The sequence below is a fragment of the Varroa jacobsoni genome, unplaced genomic scaffold (assembly GCF_002532875.2).
Source record: "Varroa jacobsoni isolate VJ856 unplaced genomic scaffold, vjacob_1.0 contig00279, whole genome shotgun sequence".
NCBI classification, from domain to species: Eukaryota; Metazoa; Arthropoda; class Arachnida; order Mesostigmata; family Varroidae; genus Varroa; species Varroa jacobsoni.
In genome coordinates this window covers 124,125-135,843 of record NW_019214438.1, presented here as the reverse complement: position 1 = coordinate 135,843, position 11,719 = coordinate 124,125, and the positions used below count along the sequence as shown (strand labels likewise).

Genomic DNA, 11,719 nt, shown 5'->3' with positions numbered 1-11,719 from the left:
TACATTATTGAGCCTGTTAGCGACCGCGGGTAGCGCTTCGGCTAGCTAAGACTAAAATAGATCTTATTTAGTCGGCACCTGATGGGGGGGGGGGGGGGAGAATATCATGCTTCAATGAAGATTTGTAGTTTGCAAGATAAATATAAAGAATATTTCATCTCTTTTTATAAGTATTATTTTCATTGAATGTACAGCTATTTTTTGCTCGATGCGTACCTTTACTTTTCGTTTTTATTACGAGGCCATTTTTCGGGTTCCTGTGCATTTTTACAGAAAAAAAAATATTGATTGATGTCTCCGTCTGGCTACTGGGTAGCCTTGTTCTCGATCTTAGAGTCGCCAATAAAATAAGCCTATTCTAATAATTCAAATTTATACGTATGTGATAATATACTCTGCACAGAAAATGACCTATGTGGACGATTTGAATTGATTGTGGATCAAACCGCCTCAAATTTTAGGCAGGCTACACTGATCCTTAACATTTGACTATTCCAGTAATTACCCAATAACGCTAATTTAATTATTACTTAAAACTAACAATACAGGATCCAGGGGTGTTTACCCTGTACATTGCCACCATACAATTAGACTGAAACTTTCTATGCTATCCTCCTATAGAACACGCTACCTGCGCCGCACGCTATGACACTGTCGTCAATGTCACATCCAGGGTCCAGCGCTTGAACTAAAAGAGTAAGTATCGTGTTCCTTTCGGCTAGGAGAACCGACGATAACTCGTATGCATTAAGGACATTGGTCTGTCTTTTTCGATAGTAGCCGTGCGTATCGTAGACACGACTTCCAATAGTTCTAGAGCACGAAGGTACGGGATCGCCTCGACATGTCTTTTTGCGGAAGGAAGTGCATTAAAAGCAAGTAGCCAGACACTCTGCAGGACCGTGTGATCGCAGAGTGAATGGACATCATCAGCGTTGATGTTGCAGCAAGCAATGCTGCCGTGGACTTAGAGCTTCGTGTGATGATGGTCGTTGAACTAGTGGCTTCGATGCCTTCTTCCGGTGTGGGCCCGACCAGATCCAGTGTCTCAGAGCCGATAACGGCTTTGAGCATACGCATTCGGTCAGATGCGGCACGGAGCTGGATGGAGGTCTCGGACAACGCGTTTTCTGGGTCGACTACCGCTGCTTCTATAACGGCTCTTGCTGTCTACCTAGATCTGTTAACAATGGTTGGACAGTGCCAGTTTTATAGGAATTGATTTCACAGCAACCGCGCTTTCGGCTTCCATTGTAATGGAGGCTGGCCAGAGCAGACCGAGCAGGCGCAGGTAAACATCGAAGGTTAAAATTCAGCTTGGCGCTGACGTTTGGGGTAGAGCAAATTGCATTAAGCTCGTTGTCTTAAAGTGACTCGATGACGAGCGTTGACGCGTCGCAGAGGTAGCTGGGCTGCTGATCCGAGGCACACGAACGGTCGATACCTGACTGACCAACATACAGCGAAGTGGCCGAAGGTTGTTCGTCGCTGCCTGAAGTTCATTCATGTGAAAAGAAATATATTAGGGGGCCCGTCGGAGCTATATCCAACGACTCTTTCCTTATACTGTAATTGTATCTCAAGGTAATATCCCCCAGAGCAGGCCGTAACGTCGATGTCGTTTTATGGTCAGTCACGAACGAATTGATTGTACGTTGCATCCCGTCTGTCTGCGGGCTAAAACGTGGTTAGTGAATTTTTTGTACTGCACCAAACAGCTTAAAATGATTTTGTTTGTTACTGCATAGTTCTTCCTTTTAGTAAACACATTCTAAAAACTGTCATATCGCAACTAAACCAAGTGTAATTATAAACATAGTGCTAGGTTCCTATTCGTTGCCGAGCTATGTCACAATGCTTTGAACAAGCTTTTTCATCAAGAAACGACAGAGTTAAATGCGTAAATATAATAAATTCGCTGCGTTCGTTAACTTGGTTATTAAATATTTGAACTTTCATTTTACCAAAGTAAGCTTGGTCAGTTTTGAAACAATGTTTATTAATTCTTAGACAAAAAAAAAAAGAAAAATTGTTAAGCACATCGGTAACTAGGTCACCTGTCCGGGCCTGTTTTTGTTTGACAAAGGCTGCAGGCCAATAGTCGCGAATATTAGTTGGTCAAGAAGTTGGCCGGAAATTCGGAAAAAATTCGACATTAACTTGTTGCGGAAGTGCAATGATACATGTACAGCTGAACGAAGTTACAAAATTAGAACGTACAACGGCAAGAAGAACTTTGGGGATATGTATGGCCGTTGATTGATTCATATTCGGGATTACACTGTATTTTTTGGGTTTGATTTGCTACTCGGAAGCCGGTATTGGAGAACAGGCCAGCAATGGTAAATTTTTGTTGTCTAAAAATCGTCTATTTTCTATTCTTTGTACATTTGCTGGTTAGCTATTTGTTGTGCCTAACCTACCTGTACCAGATGTTTTTATAACACATTGTCTCTTATGGGCACCTAATTGGAGAGGCTTTTTAGGTCTGAAATGATAACGGTTTTAAGTCGCTTGAAACTGTTATTATCGACCATATACGACCATAAACAAAATTTGAGTTCTTGTAATACATTCGAGCTGTAATCATTATAATCCCATTATAATACCTGAAGAAAGTTACCGAAATAGGAGTACACTTGCTGTATTACCGATATATAGACGAATTTGATTGATGATTGAGTAAGCACAGATTGATCAAATCCCCAATCGGTCTTAGTGGGTTTGTCATATACGTATGAATCGACCCTATCATCAACTCTGTTTTTTTTTGCATTTTTTACAACGCCATATTGATTTACCAATTCTTTTATCGCCTTTTACTCGTCAAACCATAGCAATATCTAGACGACCACGCTTTTCAAGTTATCGTCATCTGTTTTTGAAACATTAAAAATTAAAAAAATGAAAGGTCGCAGCGTCCTTATACCAATCGGGAATTTTCTGCAAGAGTCAAGTATATATATATATATATATATACATATATATGTAGAGTAGAATAATTGGATAAACTTGTAGGCTACAATTTTGCCCATGTAAAATCACTGAACTCGTGCTTGCCGTTAAAACTTCAACTGTGATCTCTTGCCAAACTTCCTTTTCAGAAAAACGGAATAGTATTTTTGTTGTTATAACAGCTTCAGCATAGCCGATCTTTTTTTTTTTTTTTCTGTTAACGATTCTAACCGAACTTAATGCCTTTGGGAAAAATTTGCAAGTCAACACCGCTACGATACTTCTACGCTCGTTGATTGCTCTAGTCATAAAAAGCATTTCGTATAATGATGCAACATATGATGCCTGTTTCTCTTTTATTTTTTGGCTATTCTACGATTGGCTGGATGGCGGCACGGATTCGCATTGATAGCAACGTATTATGACCGTGTTTTTTTTCTTATCTTTTAACAATTTTTATAAAATATTTCAATAATTGACCGTGACCTGAAAGATGACGAACGTATTAGTTATAGCGTTCAAATATTAATACAATCTGATTACATAGAATCTATTCGAAAACCTTTCTCTGTTGAACCACACACGTAGTACTACATATCCGTATTGCCTTTGTACCTATGTTTTAATCATTATCGGCGCGAAAGCGATATATGGCCACTATGTATTGAACCTAAGCTCATCGAACGTACAAACACCGTAGGTTCACTCGAATATAACAGCAACACTGTGATTTCGAGATCGTATAAACGCTGTTTTTTACTACACAAGGAACTGATAATGTCCTAATAAGCATTTAGAAGACAAATTCAAGAGTCTATACTGATCCAAATTTTCGTCTGTAGGGATATACACTTGCATTAGGGATATGTGCAAGCCACGAACGGATCATGCGTATTTCCACCATCAAGGGCAGCCAGTGGCAGGTTCAGCCGCATTTTCAACGACTGCCATCGATCCTTTAGCATACAATACACATTTATTACATGATGTACCGAAATAGTCCAATATGATCACGAAGATAACTGCGCATTACATGGAGTACGACCGCTTTGATGCGTTCATCAAGTGGGCAAATTTGCCAATGCGAAATCTAAATACGAACATTATCCGAGAACAGCCTTTTCATCTTCGACCTTGCGTCCGATTCGCCTCCTAGTCGGCCCTTAGAATATAGCTACACACGTTTCGGTCAAAGCAAAATGAAAAATATTCAGCATTAGGGCATAAATAAACAGCAAAGAATAGAGTATTGATCTTTCACTATGTCAACCTTGAATGATTCTTGTACTATATATATATATACACCGTTCAAGTGTTACATGATGGGACATTATCGGAAGAAGTGAATCGAAAGTGAAGTCCATCGATGCACACGCTCTCAGATTGAATCTGGTAATCTTGTTAGGGCGGCGGATCAGTGGGACACGTTGTGGTGTCGGTTCGAATCCGGCCATACTTTGTTTCGTGCTGGGAGCTAGCCAGGCGTCTGTCTGAAAATGAAATGTCTAATGGCAATTCCGGACGTAAAACTCAAAAATATGGATGTATATACGTGTATATATATGCCAATGGCAGTAGAAGCATCCGCGGGATGAACACCTAAATAATATAATGTTGGGGTGTACAGTGGTAACGATGTGGTATAGACTGAATCATCAGCACCTACTGTAGAAACACTAGATAATCGTCTGCTACTAACAATTCGTATTAATGCGTGTGTAACGCTTCCGATGTTATTATGATTCTCTGCTGTGCGCGGCCCAGCGGTATTCCTGATGCATGTTGATTTCGGCTTGTAGCTTCCTTTCACAGCTTCTACCGATTCTCTGCGAACAGAGCACTGCCACTTTTCGATCGTTTCTACTCGGGCAGGTAGCGATTAGTTAATGCCAGCGTAACAAATCGGTTCTTATACGCGTAAATGGTAGATAAAAATGGTCATTGCAAAGTGATTCTCAACACAAAAGCAAATGTTTGTAGTTAAAACTTGACACTTACAAGCAGCGGCAGTGACGACGACTTCAAAACGTTAATAAACCTGTAAACGTTATTTGAATTTAATTGGCGCGCAAAAATCATTTGGGTCAAAATGGCGTCAAAGCGATTGGCGGTGAACTACCAAGTGGCAATTGTAATCGAGCACAGGAAGAAATCGCTAAAAAAAACCTCACCCGTTGGCGGATGAACTCGAATCACCGGAGGCCGTTAGCCGTGCTACACGCAGACTCAGCTGGCAGGAAAGGCGGGGAATGGAAAGCATTCGAGATGTAGAGTAACAGCATGAGAAACAAATTTTTGCTCATGAACGATAATGCCATATTATCACTTTGCTGAAGTGCTCTTTTCTTTTTCAGAATCTATTTGCGGCGGCAGATGTGCTAGTTTTCAGTCGATGGTCGTATTCTTAGACTTCGGCTGCCGGCTTCACCGTGAAAACCGCATGAACCTGCGTGAAATATACCGGTCGATGTTTACCAGATAAGCTATTGCTCATCTATATCGTAGCCGGCTGACTTTGTTTTTGCGGTGCGTGTGTCACGCAGACGACGACACTACACACGTTTAGACGGACCAATGTATATATACAGGGGCATCTTTACCACTGGAAGGCTTAAAAGCCTTCATCTTACATCTGTTTGCTGGGGTCTACTAATTCAAGGCCTTCGAAAACCATAGAACACACGACGAGTGTAGTTAAATAAAGAGGCAAATACAGCATGTGTTTAGCTGGTAGAAGAAAAATATGTGGTAAAAGCTTTCAGCGTGTCAGGTCCTTTCACACCATCAAGAGACGTTTGCATCATTCTCTATATATATATATATATATATATATATATATATATATATAATTCTTTCTACAAATAGAACTAAAATTTAACTAGCCACGAAAACCGTCATGGTCTCGGTCAGCATTACTTTACGCCCTTGAGATTTTCGTTCCGTAATGAAGGGTTGCATTCTATCAGATGTATAATAGAAATCATATGAATTAGCTATCACTGTCTCTCAGTCACAGTAGCCGCTGGCATCTATGGCGGTCATGATGATAAATAGACTGTCGAAAACGAGACGCGACAGCTGGAATGGCGGTGAGGGCACGAACTGTGTGAAGTGCTGAAGTTGAATGAAAACGAAAAAAAAAAATCTAATTCAGACAAATACACAATAAATCCATTTACATTCTACTCGCCGAATACGTTTGGTATAAAAGGGTAGTATATTTGCTGAGAAAAATAAATGTTAGTAGAACATGAATCTAACTATGGTATAATGGATTACGGGATAACTAAGATATATCGAAACGGCTGTATTTGCTATTGTGGTAATCTTGTCCAGATGACACGAAATCAGGTAAGCCTTGACAACATATGCCCTGCGAAGTCTCCAATGACGTCTTAAATCCTACATGTAGATACTCTTGATTATTGTTGCTATCATTGTTATTTCAGCGTATTGGCTGCTGTTGCTACTGTGAAGACATTTCTATTAGAGCCAGGATGACCATTATTATCATCGATAATCAGAGACTTAATTTATGTTATATAGTCTTCTATAATAGAGGATAATCTGATTGTATAACATAGACAGTTTGACATGGTGTTAAAATCATACGCTTAACTGTTTTCACATGCGAGCCTATACGACCTTGTAAATATTTCTAGCTTTGTCAGCAAAACTCTGATAATGAGATGAACTACATCCATCATCGTTTTATCCCTATCTGTGAAATATAAATAATAATATATGTACATAATTTTATTGTAATTTGTGATAGATTCCAATAAATGCACAGGCAAGAACACGTTAAATAGCAAGTGGTTATGGGGATATGTTACCGCTGTCGGTTTATCTGTGAATTAAAGGAAAATCAATAAAACGACCCTGCCGACGGCGAAAGACAAATTCTAATCCGCTCATATTTTTCTTTGTTTTCAAAATGGTTACTCAATTCAGATATGTCTACCTAGTAAAAAGCCATCAAATCTATGATGGAAAATACAGATACGCATTTTGTATACCCCAAGCGTTAAATATGTTTACATCATTTAACGTATGCAATTACCAGTGAACTTATAAGAAGGAACGTTAAAAAGTTAACTATAGCAAAATCTTCATAATGGGCACTTACCAACCAAAATGAAACGCGTCCGGCCAGTGTATTCATGCGACACGAAGTGTGGTGGGTGATTCATGAAGTAGCATATGAGTCTTACTCGACCAGAATCCTTTTGTTATTTAACACTGTCCAGGGCATAAATTGCACCTGGGTCCGATTGTGGGCGCTGTCTATACCAGACCCAATAACAACAAATCCGATCTGTTTATTCACGACGTTTATTATGACGACATCACCAGTAGCAGTGAGAAACTTCGCGACATGTTGATAATAGTGATAACGAAAGCGTCCGTTGCGAATGAAGGGCCGGCCGGGGCCATATTCTAGTCGCGTCCCATCGATACCGTTAGGAGTGTGTTAAACGCCTCTAAATCTACTAGCTTTGAATGTAGATAAAATTAAAATACCGGCGTCCAGCATCGAACAGGCAGAAACAACAGCAACAATCCTGTGAGTGTGGCCAAATTCCTATGCGCTCAATGCAAGAAATTAATCACGATTACAAAACCTAATCGATGGCTGTATACCTAGGTATGAACAAGGTGAAGGTCACTAGAAAATTTGAAGGTTTTCCTTTTATATTTGTTACAATAACAGCTTAGCAAAATGTCCCAAACTGTTTTGACCTAGTAAGCAGTGACCACTGACCATTTGATAAGCTTACATAGAAAAAATATATAAACCTATCAAGTCCATTTTAAAACAATTCCAAATACATAGGCATATTCAAGTCTAGGCAATCGTTGGTTCAAGGGTGGGATTGGGAACGAACTGCATGCATCATTGAGGGGAGGCGATGGTATACGACGAACTTGAAATTGTTCGGTAAACAGTATCGCCACAGAAACCATAGGCAGGGAGTAGCGATTTGTCATGCAGACGACCCTAGCAAACTGACTTCAACAGAGTCTCCCCTGATGCTTGCACAAATAATTTGTTTTATATGACTGATGTCCATTCGGTAAAACAGCAGGTACTGTGGATCTGGGATAATAACAAATAAATATCGATGTTACTTATTGCAATTAAACATTATCCTGCTTCGGTGTTACAGCATACGTGGGTTATCAAACGAGGCTTTCCATTAACGACGGAAATATATCACTTGCGGAAATGTGAAAATTGTGCAGAGTTTCATAGGCGTCGTAGATCGTAGGTACTGTGGAAAACAAGAAAAAAACAAGGGTCCATCCTGGGAGGCCGACCTAAAACACTCTTGTATAACACTGGTTTAGGAAGCTAGTCTGTTACGCAAGGACATTGGAAAAAAGATACCAATCGCGGGCATAATTATGCCCAGCTAAATACTAATTTTACGGTTTACGGTTGTGATAACTGAACAGAGCTGGTGGCTCATAACAGACATACGCTCATTCAAATAATTTTTTATATTTATATATTACTTACATATTGGAGCGAAAGCGGTTCCCCATTTTTTCATATTATTGTATCGTATAAAAATATCGTAACAACCAGGGAACTACCTATCCTATGGTCTTCTTAGGCCTACCCTACAGATAATCCATAAAGATAACAAACATAAAAATCTCATAGTTTAGGATAAAGATTACTACCTACCTTAAGTTAGCTGAACGTAAAGTTACAAAGCAAAAAATAAACACTTGCAACTTGTTTTTTCTTCGTCATTAGTAGCAAAAACCATCGCCGTACTAACCTCTGGCAAGCCATAAGGTGCCGAGAATAAATGACTGATCCAAGCATCAAATAAACCTTCGGCCGTTAGAAAGGCGCCTGAAGAAAGTCCTGCAAAATTACTGTGGAGGAGGCTGAATTGAGCCGAAGAGAACTAAAGAAGAAGGCCAGGTCTGCTAGCAAACCGCATATGCAATGATGGAAAGGTAGAAGCAATGTCCGCCAGGAGATTTGCGGTCGACCTGAACGCATAGCTGACTGCTGGCCTGGCTTGGCCCTCGTTTATTGGCCCAGCCCAGAGAAGCAAAAACCTACGACCAAATGAAAAATGAAACTCGGTTTGCGTGACTACTTCAACTAACGCAGACTGAGCTAGTAAATCTGCCGCTCTTGTGGCCGCGGCCGCAGTAAAGATTTAAGGACAGCAGAAGCTAGAACAAGCCGAGCTACACCTCGAGCCGTAGTAGTTGTAGCAATTGAAGCTTGTCGTAGCATTTTGTTACGCGAGCACTAACCGACTGATTGACTGCGATAGATGAGCTCGCAGCGTGGTATTGAGTAGTGCGCGAATAGATAGATCGTCGCTATGTAGAAAATACCGCAACGAAAAACCAATTGAAATTACCAGCCCGATCGGCCGAGAAAGAGATGATTCTGAGTTAGTTTACTATGTAGAAATCGCTGAGACAAAGGGTGCTTCGTTCTTGTTGCGACGAAGTTTCTATGTAGTGCGATAGCAGTAGCGCATTTCCTATTTGGCATAACGACAACAATCGTTCGATATGCTGAGGAGGCAGAAGCTCTAAAAATCTTGTAGGCTCCCAGATAGAGACCTGTTAATAACATCGCAGCTGTGCACTTAGCTCCAGCAGACCAATGTGGCAACTGATTATTGTCATGGTCGTGTTATGGGAAAAAGCCAACATTTCTCCGTGCGAAAGACAACCATTGAAACAATGGGTTTAAGATTCCGAAACGCGCTGGACATTTTTGGTCTGCCGATGTTTGTACGCTCAACAGAAACAAGCGTATTGCCGGTTAACACAATACAGCGGCAAAAGGAAATATGAATGAAGAGTACATTAAAAACCATGTTTCATCCAAACTAATTCATTCATCTTTACAGTCTCATAAAATATTTTCCCTCAAAAAAATGTTTTCCTTTGGCGTAAAGCAAGCATCGTCTTTCAGCACAAGATAATCACTATTTTCAGGCAATGATTATAAGGGCCTTTCAAAGCCAACGAAGGTCTACCAAATTACCGAAGATTCCTATATTGCGTGAGGTTTCACAATTACGGCTACAAGTTAAGTTCAAGTTCAGAGTAATTTTCAAGACTCTAGTAACATCGAGCAGGCGAAAGCAGCTGAACATCACAAACAATAGTTGTGTATGCAAAAGATACACAGTATAGAGGGGTTTTTAGAAGTGCTTTACAAACGTAACGCAGTGTTTATTAATGGCGGATAGCCGTACCGATTGCCACTACATTTAAGATATTTGGCATTATTAACATTTTACTAAAATCGTTTAGCGGAAGTATTGCTTTTGACACTTGTAGTAGAAGTTAGTTGGTTTTTATTACATTGGTTAGTTCAGATCTATTTCCTATCGATAACTCAACACCACATGTGTTCCCAACCAGTGACGCTTAATAAAAAACATTTTATAAAAACAAGTTAAACACGGAGTAAGAGTGTTGCATAGCCAGTCTTTTAATAACGTACAGTCCAATATTTCCTGTTGGGCAGTTACTACATAACCCAGCTTTTGTTTGCCTTCGTGCTGCTATTAGCATCATGTAAGTCACTCAAGTCTGGAAACGGGTCTGCGCTGTGACTTCAAAAGAAAACACCGTTAAATGTCAGTGACTGTTTTATTACGTGACAGAAGAGGCTAACGAGTGAGAAGCTCGCTCAAACTCATACAAAAACGTATCTGTAGCAATCAAAACGACCAAAAAAGGAACGTCAACGCCTTCATGGTTCGTCATATAAAACTAGTACAGACTTTCTTTTTTTTTTTTTTTTTTTGTTTCTAAACGATTACGGAGTCGTTCGAGACTCTCCTCGTATATGAAATGTGTGCTAATTTCACGGACACTCCTCTATTATTTGCAACGATGCAATGATAACGTGTGATAGAAATGTGTTATGTTTGCGCAATCGTCAATATATCTGGATATGTCGGAAATCACTTCATTATAACATTTGCATTGGTGATCGCATGGTGTTTCGTTTTTTTCGCGGAACTTACGTTAGAGAGTTCTGATACGTCTTTTTATATTGGCTGCTTACTTAATAGGAAAGGCAAACATTTGTACAGCGCATGGCTTCTGAACAAGACTAGTATCATTTTATACATGACTATGTCGTGTTCAATAATTGTCGAAACGCAGTTTGTCTAGATTAACGACGATGTCTTTCGTGATAAACAGTACAATTGAAGCAGACTTTTTCATGACGAAGCATGTCCGCAAAATGGAATAACCATAATAATATATAATAATAATACCATTAATGACCGCAATTTAGGAGGATAATTAGAGTAAGAGAAAATGTCGAATACGTCCATGTTTGGCATGCTTCTTATGAAACCAGGACCGTTCCTTAAACGTAATGACGAGAAGGCATTTTCTATGGCGTAAGCTTTCGCCATTCAACAGCGAACATCGCTTCGGCACCGCTATCACGAGACGAACCGAAGGCAACGACTTTGCCAACGCTATATAGGCTTAATGTTACATAAATTCTCGATTAGGTGGCTTCATCCGTCGTGTGCAGGATGAGCCCCAGCAGGACTTTTCCCAAAATAACCCAACTACTTCGAACCATTACGCTAGTTTGAAAGAGCTTTTTGCCAAACGTCAAGTAGCCGAGGGTTTTTTTTCTGGTTAGACGGTTTCCCCGAATTGACATGTTGCGACTCTTAACTCGTAATCAGCCTGGATGGCCCAAACCTAACTCTAATTATCACATTTCGCTGCTATGCTT

At 40.0% G+C, this 11,719-nt stretch overlaps 1 long non-coding RNA gene across 3 annotated transcripts; it reads right to left on the bottom strand.

Annotated features, from left to right (window-relative positions):
- Nucleotides 1-1,987: 1,987 nt before the first annotated feature.
- LOC147752049 (uncharacterized) lies at nucleotides 1,988-5,729 on the bottom strand. 3 transcript variants are annotated; one of them, XR_015315145.1, is made up of 4 exons: nucleotides 5,127-5,729; nucleotides 4,954-4,993; nucleotides 4,655-4,815; nucleotides 1,988-4,445 (listed from the first exon to the last, which is right to left on the bottom strand). It is a non-coding gene; the product is annotated as an uncharacterized LOC147752049 (long non-coding RNA). The 3 variants fall into 3 exon arrangements; XR_015315144.1 differs by lacking the exon at nucleotides 4,655-4,815 and having other exon boundaries at nucleotides 1,988-4,129; XR_015315146.1 differs by lacking the exon at nucleotides 4,655-4,815 and having other exon boundaries at nucleotides 4,954-5,729.
- Between the last annotated feature and the right edge of the window lie 5,990 nt (nucleotides 5,730-11,719).